The sequence below is a fragment of the Schistocerca cancellata genome, chromosome 2 (assembly GCF_023864275.1).
Source record: "Schistocerca cancellata isolate TAMUIC-IGC-003103 chromosome 2, iqSchCanc2.1, whole genome shotgun sequence".
NCBI lineage: Eukaryota > Metazoa > Arthropoda > Insecta > Orthoptera > Acrididae > Schistocerca > Schistocerca cancellata.
In genome coordinates this window covers 986,010,445-986,029,943 of record NC_064627.1, presented here as the reverse complement: position 1 = coordinate 986,029,943, position 19,499 = coordinate 986,010,445, and positions in this window count along the sequence as shown.

Below are 19,499 nucleotides of genomic sequence, written 5' to 3'. Positions count from 1 at the left end.
TTTTGCTTTATTATTTGAAGTTGACATATTACTTTTTGTTACAGTTACTTCCGGATTTTCTCTGAGTCCTTATTATTTTTTGTTTATGCTAGACTGATTACGGATCTTTTAAACAATGTTTTTGCCTTTGTACTTTGTGACGCTAATTATGTTGCCACTTACTATATGTATATTGTTCTATTTATACACACTTTTGATTTGTCACATTATTATTTTCCGAGACATGACAGTACCTCTCCGTTGCTGAGCTCAGCGTTTTGTCCATTCCTAAAGCCTGTTCCTTAAGTGTGATAGTATTTTCATTCTACATTAAAATAACATTATTGTGTTTTGTTTCCATGACAATTATGTTTTTGGTGTACCATAACTACCATCATTTTCAGCGACAGCAATTACTATCCTCTTTATTGTCTCTGTCTATCATTTATTTAATTTCTAGACTTTATAACAGATTATCCTTGTGGTCTACACAAAAAAACCTATTGGAGTAGAGGGTCAGTTATTCTTTAACTGACACACCATGTGGCATTCATGCCCTGTATCCTTGAGCTCTGTAGAACTCATTCTTCCTTTCTGAGTTCTCAGACTACTCTTCCTTCTATTCTAAATATTTTTCTTATTTTTCTAAGATATCTGTGTAACTGTCCTCTGATAGGTAAAAAACTTTTTTTAATAATTGTACTGAAAAGAAATAAGATTTACCATGAAGTTAAAATACTTATCCAGACTTTATCAAAACTCTTATTTAAGAAGGTTGTATAAAATTTGTCATGGCATTACCTGTCAATATTTAATGTAAAGTTAACAATAAAATGAATACTGCGATTGTGCAGGTTATTCTAATCATTAATATTATATATATGATTATGAATCACTTCTAACCAGACTCTTTATGACTATTTCAATACAGTGTTTTTACTGAGTATCTGATGTTCTAAAATGACTACTGCTATTGTGCAGGTTATTGTAATCATTAATATTCACTTGTAAATAGAGTCTTAATGATAATTTCAACACAACAGTGTTATTGACCATATGAGATTCTATTCACCTTAAATACATAAAAACATTCATTTTGTAACAAATGTCCACTGAATAGTGTTATTATTATGGTATACTACCTTTAGTAGGAAATTTTCTTGTACATAGATTCCACAAAACTAATTACTGCTATTGCTACAGAGTATGTGACGTATTGTTACCATCAAGATATATAAAAATTTTGCAACAAATGTCCACTGCATACAGTTATTGTATATTATTTTTCATATTAATTTCTTGCACAATGATAATATCAATGTAACTAAGATTACGTTTGTGTCACTATGACAAACGATTTTGTAAATGTTTTTAACTTAGTGTCAGACTAAGCTGTCGCCTGACAGGAAATATGTCCTGCATCTGTGAGAATCTCATGATTGTGTTTAAGAGTCAGAGTGGACTACCACCTGACATAACGAGTAGCCTGAGTCTACATAAATATAATTGAAACTCAGACTGAACTGTCACCTGACATAATAACTGGTCTGAGTCTATGAGAATATAACAAAAGTCAGTTGAACTACCTTCTGACGTAAAATGTGTCCTATAACAAATTGAATATCATGCCTTTAATGGTACGCCAGTGTGAGCTACCACCTGACATAATATGTGTTCTATGACTGATAGAATATCATAACTGTAACTGAATGTCAGTATGTGTTGTCACCTGACTTCACATATACTTTACAATCGATACCTCCATGGCTCAGTGTGTCCCATCACCTGATGCCCATTCTTCTTCAGTCTTATTGTACCACTGATCACTATTAAAGTCAGTGTGTCCTATCACCTGATATGACATCTATTGTACAATTGACATTATTTGTGGCTCAGTGTGCTTCATCACCTGAGGCCCCATATTTTACTATGGTTTACAAGTAGAATCTGTGTAAACTGTCACCTGATGTGACATGGGTTGTACAATTGACACTAGTTGTGGCTCAGTGTGTATCTTCACCTGAGGCCCCACATTTTACTACAGTTTACAATTAGACTCAATGTAAACTGTCACCTAACGTGACATGTCTTCTTCATTTACTATTATCAATGAAACTTGCCATGTACTCTAGGTCTACTACAAGACAACGATTGTAACTGAAAGTCAATATCTGCTGTCACCTGATGTGACACGTATTTTATATTTAAAGCTACTATTACTTAAAGTATCTTATTGCATTATTTTACTGGCATTAAGAGTTCTCTATGAGATATTTATGTATATTTGCTGTTAACTTCTAGTGGATATTTAACTATTTTATTTATTTTACCTCACGTTCTACATTTCTGTTTGATAAATTTGATGGTGTTTGAGGTATTTTACCCCACATTACTATGCTTCTATATAGAGTCTTTATGTCTTTAATGCTATTTTGTAACTTTTAATATTATTTGATTCACTTCTCTTTAGAAATTTAAGTATAATCTGCATTTTACCCCACAATCTACATTTTTGTATTATAACTTTTGGTGTTATTTGAGACAATTCAAAATCTAAATACCTTATCGATTTTACCTCGCATTGTTTGCCTCTGTTTTGTAAATTTTTATGGTATTTGATACACTTCTCTTAATAATGTAATGTCTGATGTCTTTGCCCTACATTTATGTTTCTGTTTTGTACATTTTGATGTTCTTTGATTCACTGCAATTTGACAATCTAATGATATTAGGCATTTTACTTCACATTATATGTTTCTATTGGTGAATTTTATTGCTGTATAATACACTTTGAATTGGAATGCTATGTATGTTTTGTATTGTATCTTACGTCGTATTTTTTTACGAATTTCGTGGGGAAATCTGTGCTAACTGCACAGATCCCCCACAAAATTCTGGTCCAGTGGACCGGGGGGTTATGAAAGGTATGTGTGGTCTGATCAGGGTAGCTCCAGAAAATAGTCAGTAGTTGCCAACTGCAATGTGGAACGAGTATAGTACAGTTACCCACCAATGAAACAACCAAGTAAACATCAGGGCCAAAAGTTAATTTTCCAGTACCATCTTAATGCCATTATTTTCTTAAATTTTATTGCTGAGTTAAATACATGTTGCATTTGTGGCAAAATGGAAGAGTGCAAGAAACAAGCTCACAGACGCAGTCAGATGCAGGTTTGCTGAATAATTAATTTAGAACAATCTTATCTTATCAATGATACTTTCACAGAATAAAAGGATACAATTTTGGTTAGATACATTCACATTTTACAAATTACTAATAAACATGCTTGCAGTACAGTAATTGGATCTTGTTATTTTATTTTATTTATTTTACAGTACCGTATTGCAGTACTTCTGACAATGCAGAAGTAACAAGGCCCTTTGTACTAACTTTTACTGTGGTACTTCCGCTACATGAAAAACAGAGCTTTTACATCTAAAGCTCAAAACAATTGTTATTGTCATTCATATGTAGGATTACTCTGTGGATCGAGGACGCCATACATCGTGCTACTACTTGCTATATGATGGCTGTACAAGCACCAAAAATGTGTTGCTGCATGTGCTCTGTTGTTGTTGGAATACTTTGGTAGACAGCATCCTTGCCTGCTCCCCATAGAAAAAATCCATGGGTGTGAAGTCCTGAGATCTGGCAGGGCAGCTAATTGGCCTACCATCTCCAATCCACCTATCAGGGTATTTACAGTGCAGAATTCGTCGTGCTCGTAAGGGTTATGCGCAGGGCTGATACTGTATGACCATCCTCTGATCTCGAGGAGAGCAGGAAGAGTGCGTCTTAAAAATCTGGCATATTGTCTGTCATTTTGGTTGCCATTTACAAAGAAATGTCCGATAAGGGTATCTCCAATAATTCCGCACCACAAATTAACGTTCCATGGACGTTGGTGCTCTGCCTGTCGGAGCTAATGTAGATTGTTGATGGTCCATTAACGCATATTTCTCATACGGACAATTCCTTTGTTGGAAAGTCAGCGAATCAAATTTCCACCAGATCCAAAAAGATCGATTACATACGATTCTTGTACTTTAACAATTTATGCAGTCGGTCACACGTTGCCGTCGGCGAGTTCAGTTACAAATGATCAGACATACTTGCAGTTTCCAAGGTGCAACGTACAAATACAGGAACTCACATTTTGAAAGATAGCAGTGGTAATGAAATTGTCGGTAATTTTTACGCACAAGAACTACAGAGGAACAGACAGCCAGTCGACGTCCTTGTAGAATGTGTGATAAGACTGCAGGGTAAAAGGCTCTTGATAAATGGTTAGGATTCCTCCTCCTTTCGAAGTCAATGAATTCCGTCGTGTGATTAATTGCTCATTTTTTACTTTTTAACGTTTCAGCAGTAAATGACGCCTCGCAATTTCCCCGTCATCGCAACAGTTTTGTTAACATGGTAACACGTCCCTTATCTGACATTGATGTCGAGGTACCTTATGGAAGAATATGATTCTTATCACATCTTGTTTCTATTTTTGGCAAGCTGTTTCCCAGATTTTTTTTAACGGGCTTCTGACTGGTTTGATGACGTTTGCCACGAATTCCTCTCCTGTGCTAGTCTCTTCATCTCAGAGTAGCACTTGTAACCTAAGGCCTCAGTTATTTGGTGGATGTACTCCAGTCTCTGTCTTCCTCTGTAGGTTTTACCCTCTACAACAACCTCTACTACCAAGGGAGTTATTTCCTGATGTCTTAACAGATGTCCAATCATCCTCTTCCTTCTTCGTGTCAGTATTTTGGATATATTCCTTTCGTCGCCGATTCTGCGGAGAACATCAGTCCACCTAATTTTCAACATTCTTCTGAAGCACTACATATCAAATACTTCAGTTCTCTTCTGTTCTAGTTTTCCCGCAGTCCATGTTTCACTACCATACAATACCGTGTCCCAAAATTACATTCTCAGAAATTTCTTCCTCAAATTAGTAGACTTCTCTTGGCTACGAATGCCCTTTCTATCAGTACTAGTCTGCTATCTGCTTTTTATGTCCTCCTTTCTCCGACCATCCTGGGTTATTTTGCTGCCAATGTAGCAGAATTCCTTAACTTCATCTACTTCATGACCACCAGTTCTGAAGTTAAGTTCCTCGCTGTTCTCATTTCTGCTACTGCTCATTACTTTCGTCTTTTTTCGGTGTACTCTCAATCCACAGTCTGCACAGACTGTTCATTTTATTCAGAAGATCCTGTAATTCTTCTTCAGTTTCGCTGAGACAGCAATGACATCACCGTTGTTATCCTTTCCCTTTGAATATTAAACCCACTCTTGAACCATTCTTTCATTTCCATCGTTGCTATTTCGATTTATAGATTGAACACAAGGAGACAAATACTACATCCCTGTCTTGTTGTTGTTGTTGTGGTCTTCAGTCCTGAGACTGGTTTGATGCAGCTCTCCATGCTACTCTATCCTGTGCAAGCTTCTTCATCTCCCAGTACCTACTGCAACCTACAGCCTTCTGAATCTGCTTGGTGTATTCATCTCTTGGTCTCCCTCTACGATTTTTACCCTCCACGCTGCCCTCCAATACTAAATTGGTGATCCCTTGATGCCTCAGAACATGTCCTACCAACCGATCCCTTCTTCTAGTCAAGTTATACCACAAACTTCTCTTCTCCCCAATCCTATTCAACACCTCCTCATTAGTTATGTGATCTACCCATCTAATCTTCAGCATTCAACTGTAGCACCACATTTCGAAAGCTTCTATTCTCTTCTTGTCCAAACTATTTACCGTCCATGTTTCACTTCCATACATGGCTACACTCCATACAAATACTTTCAGAAACGACTTCCTGACACTTAAATCTATACTCGATGTTAACAAATTTCTCTTCTTCAGAAAAGCTTTCCTTGCCATTGCCAGTCTACATTTTATATCCTCTCTACTTCGACCATCATCAGTTATTTTGCTCACCCAAATAGCAAAACTCCTTTACTACTTTAAGCGTCTCACTTCCTAACCTAATACCCTCAGCATCACCCGATTTAACTCCACTACGTTCCTTTATCCTCGTTTTGCTTTTGTTGATGTTCATCTTATATCCTCCTTTCAAGACACTATCCATTCCGTTCAAAGTCCATTGCTGTCTCTGAGAGAATTACAATGTCATTGGCGAACCTCAAAGTTTTTATTACTTCTCCATGGATTTTAATACCTACTCCGAATTTTTCTTTTGTTTCCTTCACTGCTTGCTCAATATACAGATTGAATGACATCGGGGAGAGGCTACAACCCTGTCTCACTCCCTTCCCAACCACTGCTTCCCTTTCATGCCCCTCAACTCTTATAACTGCCATTTGGTTTCTATACAAATTGTAAATAGCCTTTCGCTCCCTATATTTTACCCCTGCCACCTTTAGAATTTGAAAGAGAGTATTCCAGTCAACATTGTCAAAAGCTTTCTCTAAGTCTACAAATGCTAGAAACGTAGGTTTGTCTTTCCGTAATCTAGCTTCTAAGATAAGTCGTAGGGTCAGTATTGCCTCACGTGTTCCTACATTTCTACGGAATACAAACTGATCTTCCCCTAGGTCGGCTTCTACTAGTTTTTCCATTCGTCTGTAAAGAATTCGCGCCAGTATTTTGCAGCCGTGACTTATTAAACTTATAGTTCGGTAATTTTCACATCTGTCAACACCTGCTTTCTTTGGGATTGTAAATACTATATTCTTCTTGAAGTCTGAGGGTATTTCGCCTGTCTCATACATCTTGCTCACCAGATGATAAAGTTTTGTCAGGACTGGCTCTCCCAAGGCCGTCAGTAGTTCTAATGGAACGTTGTCTACTCCCGGGGCCTTGTTTCGACTCTGGTCTTTCAGTGCTCTGTCAAACTCTTCACGCAGTATCATATCTCCCATTTCATCTTCATCTACATTCTCTTCCATTTCCATAATATTGTCCTCAAGTACATCGCCCTTGTATTGACCCTCTATATACTCCTTCCACCTTTCTGCTTTCGCTTCTTTGCTTAGAACTGGGTTTCCATCTGAGCTCTTAATATTCATACAAGTAGTTCTCTTTTCTCCAAAGGTCTCTTTAATTTTCCTGGAGGCAGTATCTATCTTACCCCTGGTGAGATAAGCCTCTACATCCTTACATTTATCCTCTAGCCATCCCTGCTTAGCCATTTTGCACTTCCTGTCGATCTCATTTTTGAGACGTTTGTATTCCTTTTTGCCTACTTCATTTACTGCATTTTTATATTTTCTCCTTTCATCAATTAAATTCAGATCCGCATGACATTACGGAGACCGACTAAGCAACGCATTTATTGATTGGTTACTTTTCTGATCGTAAGGGTTAATTTGGGAGTTGAAAGGTGCTTTTATGTGGGAGGAGAGTATCATTTAATTGATGAAGGCAGATAGACATTAGTATGTCATCTTTGTTACAAGAAAGAGCGTAATCAAGAACTTGCATAAATACAAAGAAAATATTCATATACTTGTTGTTGATGTGGTCTTCAGTCCTGAGACTGGTTTGATGCAGCTCTCCACGCTACTCTATCCTGTGCAAGCTTCTTCATCTCCCAGTATTTACTGCAACCTACATCCTTCTGAATCGGCTTAGTGTATTCATCTCTTGGTCTCCCTCTACGATTTTTACCCTCCACGCTGCCCTCCAATGCAAAATTTGTGATCCCTTGATGCCTCAGAACATGTCCTACCAACCGATCCCTTCTTCTACTCAAGCTGTGCCACAAACTTCTCTTCTCCCCAATTCTATTCAATACCTACTCATTAGTTATGTGATCTACCCATCTAATCTTCAGCATTCTTCTGTAGCACCACATTTCGAAAGCTTCTATTCTCTTCTTGTCTAAACTATTTATCGTCCATGTTTCACTTCTATACACGGCTACACTCCACGCAAATACTTTCAGAAACGACATCCTGACACTTAAATCTATACCCGATGTCAAAAAATTTCTGTTCTTCAGAAACGCTTGCCTTGCCATCGCCAGTCTACATGTTATATCCTCTCTACATCGACCATCATCAGTTATTTTACTCCCCAAATAGTAAAACTCCTTTACTACTTTAAATGTCTTATTTCCTAATCTAATTCCCTCAGCATTCACCCGACTTAATTCGACTACATTCCATTATCCTCGTTTTGCTTTTGTTGATATTCATCATTCAGTATCATTCATTGGGTATCATTCAGATACTACTGAAAGTAATTTTGCGGGAGGAAGGAAAAATTGATTCAGCAGTCTTCCCTCTCCACAATGGCGAAGAACAAGAGGAGTGACGGGTCTAGAACAAGGGTTCTTATCGTTGTGACTAAATAGAAACGCTACCATTTTTGCAGGAGAGTCGAATTATCATCATGCACTCCAGAAGAAGAAAGTGCCGAAGTCGCCTCTCCACGGAAAACCGAGTAACTCGCGTGAATATCCGTGATATCAACACTCGTTTAAGCGAAGAAAATAAAATCACTACAAGGCTAGGAAGCTGCTATGGAATTATCGGTACGCAAGACCAACCGCTCGCCAGGTGATCTCGTGTTCTAGCACAAAGAAGCATGAATCTATTTCACGAAGTTACAATCTACACTCCTGGAAATTGAAATAAGAACACCGTGAATTCATTGTCCCAGGAAGGGGAAACTTTATTGACACATTCCTGGGGTCAGATACATCACATGATCACACTGACAGAACCACAGGCACATAGACACAGGCAACAGAGCATGCACAATGTCGGCACTAGTACAGTGTATATCCACCTTTCGCAGCAATGCAGGCTGCTATTCGCCCATGGAGACGATCGTAGAGATGCTGGATGTAGTCCTGTGGAACGGCTTGCCATGCCATTTCCACCTGGCGCCTCAGTTGGACCAGCGTTCGTGCTGGACGTGCAGACCGCGTGAGACGACGCTTCATCCAGTCCCAAACATGCTCAATGGGGGACAGATCCGGAGATCTCGCTGGCCAGGGTAGTTGACTTACACCTTCTAGAGCACGTTGGGTGGCACGGGATACATGCGGACGTGCATTGTCCTGTTGGAACAGCAAGTTCCCTTGCCGGTCTAGGAATGGTAGAACGATGGGTTCGATGACAGTTTGGATGTACCGTGCACTATTCAGTGTCCCCTCGACGATCACCAGTGGTGTACGGTCAGTGTAGGAGATCGCTCCCCACACCATGATGCCGGGTGTTGGCCCTGTGTGCCTCGGTCGTATGCAGTCCTGATTGTGGCGCTCACCTGCACGGCGCCAAACACGCATACGACCATCATTGGCACCAAGGCAGAAGCGACTCTCATCGCTGAAGACGACACGTCTTCATTCGTCCCTCCATTCACGCCTGTCGCGACACCACTGGAGGCAGGCTGCACGATGTTGGGGCGTGAGCGGAAGACGGCCTAACGGTGTGCGGGACCGCAGCCCAGCTTCATGGAGACGGTTGCGAATGGTCCTCGCCGATACCCCAGGAGCAACAGTGTCCCTAATTTGCTGGGAAGTGGCGGTGCGGTCCCCTACGGCACTGCGTAGGATCCTACGGTCTTGGCGTGCATCCGTGCGTCGCTGCGGTCCGGTCCCAGGTCGACGGGCACGTGCACCTTCCGCCGACCACTGGCGACAACATCGATGTACTGTGGAGACCTCACGCCCCACGTGTTGAGCAATTCGGCGGTACGTCCACCCGGCCTCCCGCATGCCCACTATACGCCCTCGCTCAAAGTCCGTCAACTGCACATACGGTTCACGTCCACGCTGTCGCGGCATGCTACCAGTGTTAAAGACTGCGATGGAGCTCCGTATGCCACGGCAAACTGGCTGACACTGACGGCGGCGGTGCACAAATGCTGCGCAGCTAGCGCCATTCGACGGCCAACACCGCGGTTCCTGGTGTGTCCGCTGTGCCGTGCGTGTGATCATTGCTTGTACAGCCCTCTCGCAGTGTCCGGAGCAAGTATGGTGGTTCTGACACACCGGTGTCAATGTGTTCTTTTTTCCATTTCCAGGAGTGTATAAACTGAAATCCGCACGCGCATTTAAGAAGAAGAGTAAAGAAGAGATGGTGAAGGCGATACTGCAAGAATCTTTGTCCTGATATGGCCTATAGCTGACCTCGCGCCCCTAACGGAAAAAGGTCCAACGCCAGGTCCAGAATTTCTCATGAATTATCGACTTGACGAAACAAATTTTATGAAAAACGAAAAGAAAATAATGCTCTCTCACTAACGAATCCCTAGTGCTCTATGTTCATTATAAACAACTAAGCTCGCATTCTCTGAGTGCAAACATGCTTACCGATATTAGTAACGCGACCTCAAGCCTCAACCAGCTGGCAAGAACAGGACAGAACTGACGGAGGTTCCACGTCTCCAAAGGATAGCTGGGAGCGTTGGGTTGCGAGGATTGGCGCACCCCTAATTCGATCAATCAGAGGCCACGGGATGCCTTGGAGCACCGTGTCGTTATGGCTAGCCGCACGAACACCAGAAAATGGCTCGTGATTCGTCAAAAGACGGTCACAGTTTCATCAGGCAGGTTACTCTGCTGCGTTAAAAGGGAGTGAGAAGTTAAGCTTCAGGGTTGGTACTACAACTTGTGAGACTAGTAAGAGCGACAACTTTGGCCACTACATAGCATTCAGACTGGTCCAACATGCTCCCTACAATAACGATCGACGACGGAAAAGGCCACTCCAGGGATACTGCTAAATTGGGTTTACAAATAACTAAAAATATCCTACGCCCAAGCTCTCTCACTGACCTGCGTAATAATGCCACAGAAAATTGTCTAGCCATATAGGCATCCCACTGCAATTGTGAAATAATAAAAGAATAGCAAAAACAATAAAATATGAAAGGCGAGTATTATGAATGAAAATGAAATGCACGTCTTTCAACATACCGTGTATTATACGTCTTGCCCTGTAACTTGCCCATATTTTTCTCAGGATACTATGTAAGTAGGCTGTTTAGTCTTTTATGTTGGTAACGCCAGGTAGCGCTCTGTATGAAAATCACTGACTGTATCGTGTGCAGTCTGTGGCTGATTTGCATTGTTGGAATATTTGCTATTGTAGTGTTGGGCAGTTGGATGTGAACAGCGCGGAACGTTGCGCAGTTGGAAGTGAGCCGCCAGCAGTGGTGGATGTTGGGAGAGAGATGGCAGAGTTTTGAGAGCGGATATATATATATATATATATATATATATATATATATATATATAATGACTTTTGAACACTATTAAGATAAATACATTGTTTGTTCTCTATCAAAATCTTTCATATGCTAACTATGCATATCAGTAGTTAGAGCCTTCAGTAGCTTGAATCTTTTATTTAGCTGGCAGTATTGTCACTCGCTGTATTGCAGTAGTTCGAGTAACGAAGATTTTTGTGAGGTAAGTGATTCATTCTTTTGTAAGGATTAGTGAAAGTCAGATTGCGTTGCGCTAAAAATATTGTGTGTCAGTTTAGTGATGATCAGAATAAGTAAAGAGAGCAATGTCTGAATACGTTCAGTTTTTCTCAGCTGTTTGAAAATCAAATAACATAAGAGGTTTACCAGCACAGTCATTTATAAATTTTTCTAAGGGGATGTTTCAAGATTTCTCTCTCTCCTCATATTCTGCTCCCAATGTCGTCCTATTTCCCCGAACTATTGCTGCCGCTGTTGTTTTGTTTTCGACTCTAATGAGAACGACCTTCTGACTGGACCTTTCACAGCAACTCTCTCTCTCCATACCTTCCAATTCATAGAGAATCAAACTACCGTAATAATATTTACTACTGCTGTTAGTATTACGTACACTTAGCAGACCAGAAGTCCTTGTCTTCTTCCCATTTCACTTCACTTACTCTCACTGTATCTAGACTAAGCCTTAACAATTCCCTTTTCAGATTTTTTAGCTTCCCTACCACTTTATAACATTTTACACCCTGACTCGTGAAACTTTATCCTTTGGAGAGATCATCATGTCACTTTTTTTTAAAATACAGGCCATATGTCCTGTGGATACACGTTATACGTTTTAACATAGTGGTTACCATTGCCTTCTGCATCCTCGTGCGGTTGGTCATTGCCGATTCTTTCGTATTTAGGGGCAGTTTGCCACCTCAAGGGCAAGAGAGTCGCCTGAACCTCGGTCCGCGTCTCCGACCTCTTTGACGGTGTCATTATGTACAGGGAGAAATGTCACAGTCCTATGATACCCCTCTCGCTGGCAGTCTACATAGAGACATCACTTCACTAATCTGTCTACCTATTTTAATGAGCGAAACCGTCAGCTTTTCATCTTTTAAGATACGCAAATGACCATCTGTCTATTTTATTGTGTAAACCTTCATTTTTGCATTCATCTGTGGAACACATTTTAATCAATGACAAATTAGCTTTTTATCTATTAACTAATGTAACTACTGAGTAAAACATTTATTTTTTCTATCACAGTGTCAATTTTTAGCACCTTTCACAATTTTTATAATCGTTTCGCAGAAGAGCAGCGAATTTTACCAGCTGATATCCCTCCATCCCCCTCCCTTCCGGTGGGGCGAGAGGGATGAAAGGATAATAAAGGTAAAAAACGAACCTGGAAAGCTTGTTAAAAGGCAAGAAAGTAGAAAGGTAAAATGGACATTTGGCTACTTGGTAAGGATTTCGAGAACGCCGGTGTCCACGGTACATAATTACATCTCTCGCTCCATGTTTATACGGTGACCAAAGGCTAGAACGTATTCGGTAGCCTGTTCTGTATCTGATATATCATCAGACTGCTTAGATGACAAATTCACATTAAAGAAAAATGATTTACAATGGGTTTGAACGTGGCACATCTTCAGTGGTTCGTTACAATGAGAGGAACAAATCACGATGGTTCAAAAAACCGTGCCTAATACGTAGTCCAGTTAAAATTATCTACTGGCGACGATAGAAATTCATCCAAATCGTATGAAGGAATTTAATCTCCCAGAAATTGTTTCCATGGAGTGGGCGTGCGTGAGTGCCAGAGTGCCAGTGTCCCTACGTACAGCGACTGTGAAGTCGTACGAGACTCAGAATAGCTAATCGGCCCGGGTAGTAGAGTCACGTCCTTGGGAGCACCATGCTCGACACGCCGGCATGTCCAGAACCCCATATGAACAACACAATAGCGCCAGCATTCCTGGACCCATTGTATGAAAGTGTGGCACGTGTGGGTCGCACAGGGTCTGCGGAGAGCACTGAGGGATCCGTCCCTGGTGCTGGCAGCTCGCTCCCACATTATACAATGTGCGTCCAGTCTAGACGGCGAATCACAAAGGAACGGGAGGCGTCTTGCATTCTCCCTTTCAACAAGAGGAATTCAGTCAGAACAGTTCGGAGTGATTTTCGTGGCAGTCCGGCACTGCAGCTTCTACACGTCAGAGCATACGATAAAGGGACAAACAACTTCGAGACATTGTTTTCTGGGTGAAGGACCACTGACTTCCAGCAATTGTTTGATTTCTGAATTCTGGCTCGCAGCGAAACACCAGTGTCTCATTCATTCCAAAAAAATTTCGTGGTATTTATTCTTACGTTGAATATTTTTTCTCTGTGCTAAATGCAGAATTGTCCGCATTGGGCTGACCATTTGTCACAAAAAATGGCTCTGAGCACCATGCGACTTAACATCTGAGGTCATCAGTCCCCTAGAACTTAGAACTACTTAAACCTAACTAACCGAAGGACATCACACACATCCATGCCCGAGGTAGGATTCGAAACTACGACCGTAGCGGTCGCGCGGTTCCAGACTGAAGCGCCTAGAACCACTCAGCCACACCGGCCGGCCCATTTGTCACAATCTAACATGCCTAAAAACGTTCATCTATTCTTCAGGTAAGACTGAAAACCTTTAGAATAATTATGGCAATCTTCCCAATTTATCACCGAAATCGCTCGTTATTGAGCCCACTAGTATTTTTGTTGACTACATTGCACTGCAAAATTTCGTTTTCCTTAAAAGTTGTGATATATTTTATGTTGTTCCCCTTTATTTAATTATTTTAATTGCTGATTTACCATATTCTGTAACCATATAAAAATCATCCGTCCAACAAGAAGCTCATTAAGTTTATGACATTTTCAAAACATGGTTGCAAGCACATTTTTCCCGCGAGACAGAAAAGCTGGTAAGAGAAAAGCAGGAATTACGACAGTGATTAAATTCTTCAATCTGCTATGCAGTTAGTTCAATCAAACACAGCATTGGAAGTAAATACAAAGTCTTGGATATTTGCAGGAAAAGTAATTGCAGGCTGCAATAGTTATCCAGTATAAGGATAAATAGAGTCAGATCTCATCTCATTCGGGGTCAGTAACAAGACATCAACGATTCAGGTGGCAGACGGTTGAACTCGGTATAACGGCAGTCGGCTGAGTGCGGTGTTAGTGTGTTTGTACGTGCCTTTCTTGCAGACAGGAACCAGACACCTTTAGTGACAGTGTGTATTGTGTACATAAACCACCATTACGACAATCACGCGGAAAACAGTTATCACGTAACGAGAAAGCAAAAGTCGTGTCTTAGACGGCAATGGGACCCTCTAGTCGTCAAGAAGTTGAACCGTTCATGTTCAGTGATTTGCAGTTTCGTTACATTCGGCTCACAATATGGACAGAAAGCAAAATATAAACAAAGTAGGTAATTATCTGAGGCGTCGAAATGGTTACTTTTGCTCAAAGCAAGAACCATAAACGGCTGTTATTACCAATCTGTTGCTGATTTACAGCTGCTAGTAGCTGCCAGACGTGTACGACAAAGTTTCCCAAAATGAAACACTTTGCATTCAAGATCGATGCAGAAACGTGCACTAACACCCAAACATACACAGGCTACTTTGGAGTTTGCTGGAAAACTTGTCTCATGGAGTTTAAAATGTGATAAAGTGATCCGCAGTGATGAAAAGAAATCTAATTTAGATGATTCGGATGGCTTTCAGTATGACTGGCATGATCTGAGAACAGAGCAGCAGGTAAGAATTACCAAAAATTATGGTGGTGGAAGTGTTATGATTTGGACAGCACTCTGCACTAAAGGTAAATAACGCATTCCTTTAGCAAATACTAGAATCAACTCTAATATGTACACTGTGATTCTAGAGACAGAATGGATTAGACTGTATGAGGACCTAGGGGAAGAAAGTCTAATGTTTCAGCAAGATAATGCATCTGCGCACGTTTCTGCGCAACAAAAAGGTGGTTTTAAGATGGTTCAAATGGCTCTGAGCACTATGGGACTCAACTGCTGTGGTCATAAGTCCCCTAGAACTTAGAACTACTTAAACCTAACTAACCTAAGGACAGCACACAACACCCAGCCATCACGAGGCAGAGAAAATCCTTGACCCCGCCGGGAATCGAACCCGGGAACCCGGGCGTGGGGAGCGAGAACGCTACCGCACGACCACGAGATGCGGGCGGTGGTTTTAAGATAAAAATATTGATGGCTTGCTCTGGTCTGCATGTGGCCTGGATTTCGTGGAAGCCATGTGGCGAGTATCTGCGAGGCGTCTTTATCACAATGGAAGGCAATTTGAGTCCATATGTCAACTGGTCTTTCGGGATATTTTTTTTCCCCATTTCATTTACAGTTGATAATCTGCCGCAGTAGTCTGGATCCATTCTTTGTAGATGTTCATACCATTACTATTTGTTGTCACTTTATTTTTCTTTCACACTGAAAATTTTCAACCTGTTTTCAGTATCTTGATTTGGTGTTAAATCTGGTTTCTATTTTTTATATTTTTTTCTTGTCTCTTACTCAATATCCACGATTCATGTCCATACAACAAGGTTGATGATGCGACTGTTTTATAAAATTTCAGGTTTGTTTCTTTCTGTGTTTTATGCTTTAAAGTTGTACCAATTGTTCCACAATACTTCATAACCTACTCAACTGATTCCTCATACCTTTTTCTTATTCACACGATATTCTACCGACGAGACAGCTAAAATATTTTACATGTTGTTTTTTCATTAACTTCTTATTTTGGTTAGCAATGAATATTTTTCATAAACTACCGTTGACGTAGATTTAGTACAAGACATTTTTCTATTGTATTCTGTACTTGCGATTAACACAAATTCACTTCGAAATAAATGTCATTATAACTCAAAAAGATCACAGGAATCATAGCATAACTTTCCTACATCCAAGAACAATCATATGAAGCGGGCGTTGTGGCCAAGCGTTTCTAGGGGCTTCAGTCTGGAACCCCGCGACCGCTACTGTCGCAGATTCGAATCCTGTCTCGGCCATGAATGTGTGTGATGTCCTTAGGTTAGTTAGGTTAAGTAGTTCTAAGTTCTAGGGGACTGATGACCTCAGATGTTAAGTCCCACAGTGCTCAGAGCCATTTGAACCAATCATATGTATACAAAATCACCATTAGAAAATAATACATCGCGTTAGTTATAACAAACAGAACTCCCGAGAGCAATAGAGTGCTTCCCCAACAGCTATGACCTTCCATTCACACAGCAGCAGGTACTTGGCACACTCGGTCTTCGCAGGCGTCACATATTTTCCTGGTGATAGCCAGTTACATGAAAAATATGCAGAACACGTTTTCTGCAGGTTTAAAACAAACATACCACGACTTTGAACACACAATAAATCGTTTTAACATGCATTGTACATACATTTAATTGACTACGGAGAAAAAAAGTGTGACGCAATTGTGTTTGTGATACTACAGTTCATAATGATTGATAGCAAAGATAGGTGCGTTGCCTGTTGAAGAACTAAAAACTGAACCTTTCCTTAATGACACTCTTTCGCTTTCAGCCGAGGAAGCTGACATGTGATTTGCCTGTTATTCATTAATTATACGAGACTTGTATTTTGCTCTTACTAGCAAGCCTCATTGTGTGTGAATCACTTCGAGCAACTTCCTAGTATCTCTGTGAGAAGATGTACTCTGTTTTTAGGTGAGAACTAATCACTTCGTAAAGACAAGTGAGAGTGTACGAGACCAGCTCCACACACACACGTGTTATATCCTCTGTGCTTGGCGTTAGGAGTCAACCTTCTCTGCGAAACCACGCAACTTTCGTATCCTTTCATTTCCAAAAGCACTGAAGGTTCTGCTTACGTTTAACTGTTCCAGTGAAGTCACCTATCTCTCTGCGCTGCTGATAATTTACTGTAAGAAATATCACATTAATTGTGTGTAGTGCCATCTATTTCATGCTCTAATGAGAGAACATATTTCACCTTCCACTCCTCATTTGTGAAGGTCTCATATCATGCGAACAAGCAGTTTCTACCTACAGAGGAAGCTCACAATAGTCAGCCAGTTCCAAAATAAGTCTATGGATCTTATGAGTTCAATGTCTGGTACGTACATACAAGTTTTCACTATTGTATTAACAGTCATAAACAGTTTCTTTTACATAGTAAGCGAGGTGAAGTGAACCAAGGAACGTAGAAAAAGCGAAAATAGCATAGGTGTAGAAAGCAACGCAAGGATGAAGATACCTTGAGGTGTGAAAGCATTTGGTGGGTATTAAAATAAAACAAAAATAATTTATCAACTGCCAAGGACATCGACATAAGGAAGACAGGGAAACAAAATAATGATGTAGTTAAAGAAAAGAGATCTATTAATCTTACACAATGTCCTACCCTTCACCAAAAACTCTTCTAAGTATTTGCAACTTAATACAGAGTGGAAATGGACATATACAAAACTGTAAGTAGTAGACCGAAAACGCGCAGATGATGACATGTTATACTGTAGATGAAAAAAATAATGGATCACACATAATCAATGTATATGGGAAGGACACGTATAGAGACATGGTGGCAATGGCATAGGACACAAAAAAGGGAGAAATGCATTATACTAGATGAAACACTTGCACCTAAGAATAAATAATAAATTAACAACAGATTTCATTGTAATATCATGAATAGAGTTTCTATCCTGGTTACACAAAGTATGTAATCTTTGTTGGCTATCCACAGACAACGACAATGATACTTTTCCTGAATATGTCGATGTAGCCTCGAATAATGTTAAAAGTCAGAACATCACGAGGAGCAGAAATATTTTGTTATATTTATCAAGGCGAAGTGAAACAGATGTCATCCTATTTTGGACACCCATAACTTCTACATTACTCATAACTTCCACACTACCGAAAGCGAAATCATATTTATAACCACGAAACACAGCTGGACCTTTTAATAATTGTTCATATCTAACACCATTGGCAGGAACGTCATACGCAATCCCAGTGTCGTAAATATGCTTGTAAGTGGTCGTGCGGTACAAACGACGAATAGACGGCAATGAATTCATGAGATTTAATGGGCTGTAATAATTCATGTCTAGGGCATCCATCGGAACTTAACGTGATAAAATATGTCACAAGTATATTAAAACATGGTTTTACGGTGAACACGCTGAAACTCCACGGCACGCAAGCGTCACCCACCGGATCAATGTTGCACGTTGTAACAGAACATTTTTAGTAGGCGCCGATTGTAAGCGTAATTTAAGAACCTCGTTCTAGTTGCGTGTGAACTACGCACGGGACTGTGACGAGATACGGTCTGTCAAGTGTTTGTCTTGACGGGGTGCAGTGCACCACTATCTACACATATAAAAGGCAATGTCGTGACTGATTGACTATCATTGCTCATCGCAATTGCTAGGGACAGAAACTTGAACTTTGGAGAAGGTCTCGATCTTGTACTGTAGACGTTGTCGAAGAAGGATTTTTAGAAATTTCATCCCTAAGGGGGCGATATAGGGAATGAAAGATTCTTCGAAAATACGTTGCCGATAAAACAATTTTAAAGCTAGACCTACAAAAATTGATGTTTGGTATCTCGGAAAGAAATAAAGAAATACATGTCTCGGCGTTTACCACTTTGGGGGTTAAATAGTGGTGACTTTTTTTAATAAACCTTTATTAAATAACTACTAAAGTATCTGAAAATTTACATCTTTGAAAATTAGTATTTGACTCATCACCGCCCAGTCCAAACCGTCAAGGACAGAAACTGGAAATTCGGGGGAGATGTGGATGTTATACCGTAGGCATCGTTTATCAAGGAACCGTCGGAAACTCCTAAGGAGGTGAAATGGGGGGTGAACTGGGGGATGAAAGGCTTTTTGAAAACGTGCCGCTATTAAGGCAGTTTCGAGCTAGAACTATGAAAACTGGTATTTCGTTTCTCAGTCGGAAAAAATACATATTTCAGCATTTAACATCACTCCACTCCATGATTACCGCAGTATCTGATGATGTCTAGAACAGGTGAACAGCGTCACATGTGAAGATTAAATAAACATATCTTGTGCAACCAAGGTTGTTTTTTCCGTTCTTTCAGCATGTTTGGAAATTCAACCACCAAGGGGGTAAAATAGTGGGTGAAAGTGGTTCAGAAACCAATTTTTTTAAAGCAAAACGCAAAGTATTTAAACCTGCATCTATGACAATTAGTATTTGACTTCTCGGTTATAAAACAGTGTTTTTGGGAACTCAACCCCCTAA